General features: G+C 40.6%; 1 non-coding gene across 1 annotated transcript; it reads right to left on the reverse strand.

Moving 5' to 3' along the window:
• Positions 1–394: 394 nt before the first annotated feature.
• LOC127099639 (small nucleolar RNA R71) lies at positions 395–501 on the reverse strand. Its single transcript, XR_007794120.1, has one exon. It is a non-coding gene; the product is annotated as a small nucleolar RNA R71 (small nucleolar RNA).
• Between the last annotated feature and the right edge of the window lie 1,691 nt (positions 502–2,192).

The raw sequence follows: 2,192 nt of genomic DNA on the forward strand, positions 1-2,192 counted from the left end.
TAAGAGAGCTATGGCCGAAGATCAAAACCAAAGACCTCTTAAAGATTTCGCTCAACCATCAAATGAAGAACCTAGTTCTAGTATAGTAAACCCAACCATCCCAGCTAATAATTTTGAACTTAAACCATCCCTGTTGCAACTAGTGCAACAGAGACAATTCGCAGGTCTCGCTACTGAGAACCCAAACCAACATTTAAAAATATTTCTTCAATTAGCAGACAATTTTAAAATCAATGGAGCTTCTCCTGAGGCAATACGTTTAAGATTATTCCCTTTTTCCCTCAGAGATAAAGCCCTATCATGGTTAGATTCCCTTCCATCCAATTCCATTACGACTTGGGATAACCTTAGAAGAGTTTTTCTTGCTAGATACTTTCCCCCGAGTAAGACCGCCGTTCTTCGAAACCATATAACTAGATTTACCCAAAACCAAGGAGAATCGTTGTTCGAAGCTTGGGAGAGATATAAAGAGTTGTTACGATCATGCCCACATCATGGTTTAGAAAATTGGTTATTTATTCAAACCTTCTATAATGGATTTCACTATAACACGAAGATGACCATCGACGCTGCCGCAGGCGGTGATCTAATGAACAAACCTTATCCTGAAGCTAGTGCCCTCATCGAAGATATGGCTCAAAATCATCAATCATGGGGAGTCGAACGAGCGACAGTTGAGAAGAAGGAAGCCCAAGGAGGAGTGCATGAACTAAGCTCTATAGACATGATGCAAGCTAAAATGGATGCATTAGCCCTTAAGGTCGAGCATATGTGCATAAACCCGAATACTGTAGCCGCAGTTTCGTCGGATTGTGAGATATGTGGAACCAAAGGACACCAATCTGCAGAATGCAGTCTATTAAACGAAACCCACTCTGAGCAAGTGAACTACACCCAAGGGAACCCATACTCGAATACATATAACCCTGGATGGAGGAATCACCCGAACTTCTCCTATAAAAACAATAACCCTATCCAAAATAATGCAGCTTCGAGACCTAGTTATCAAGCCCCAAGATCAAATCAACCTATGCAACCTGTACCACCAAAGCCGAGCCTTGAGAAAATTATGGAAAATTTTATCACCGCTCAAACCCAACAAAGCAAGGAGTTCATGAACCAGAACATTCATGTTAACGAATTGATTACTCAGTTAGGAACCAAGGTTGACCAAATAGTTACTCATACTAAGATGCTTGAAACCCAGATCTCTCAGGTAGCTTTAAACCAAGCCCCTCGGACTACACCTGGAGGACAATTCCCTGGACAACCTCAACAAAATCCGAGAGGACAAGCCAATGCCATTACCCTACAAAGTGGGAACGCTTATGATGAGCCACCAAACCCTAGATTGAGTGAACCCAAAACTTCTAAGGAATGTACCGAACCCACGGACGAAGTAAAGGAACCAGAGGAACCTGAAAACCAGGAAGGTCGAGAAAAAGGAGAAGAACCTAAAGATAAAACTTACGTACCACCCCCGCCATATAAACCACCTATACCATATCCGCAAAGACTCAAACAAACGTAGATAAATAAACAGTATCAAAAATTTATTAAAGTTATAGAAAAACTTCATGTAGAAATCCCTTTCACAGAAGCCATCACCCAAATACCTTCTTATGCAAAGTTTCTCAAAGACATCCTTACCAATAAACGTAGACTTGACGATCCGAAGCCTTTGGAATGTAATGCTATTTCCGAGGACAAATTAGCAAAGAAAGATAAAGATCCTGGAAATTTCTCCATTCCTTGCCTTTTGGGTAATCATGTCATCGAAAAAGCTTTTCTAGACCTAGGAGCTAGTGTGAGCCTAATGCCTTTAGCAGTTTGTGAGAGGTTAAACTTAGGATAATTACAGCCCACTAAGATGTCACTTCAGTTAGCCGATAGATCTGTTAAGTATCCGATAGGCATTTTAGAAGATGTCCCTGTTAGGATAGGTCGGTTATTTATCCCTACTGATTTTGTTGTCATGGACATCAAAGAGGACAATGATATACCAATCCTTCTAGGTAGACCATTCTTATCGACTGCAGGAGCCATAATAGATGTCAAGAAAGGAAAGTTGACATTTGAGGTAGGTGACGAGAAAATAGAATTTATACTTTCGAAATTTCTTATGGCACCTGTGATGGGAGACGCGTGTTATGCCTTAGATATCATTGATGAATGTGTTAGAGAATTAGAAC

This window comes from Lathyrus oleraceus, chromosome 6, assembly GCF_024323335.1.
Source record: "Lathyrus oleraceus cultivar Zhongwan6 chromosome 6, CAAS_Psat_ZW6_1.0, whole genome shotgun sequence".
In the NCBI taxonomy this organism is placed as follows: Eukaryota; Viridiplantae; Streptophyta; class Magnoliopsida; order Fabales; family Fabaceae; genus Lathyrus; species Lathyrus oleraceus.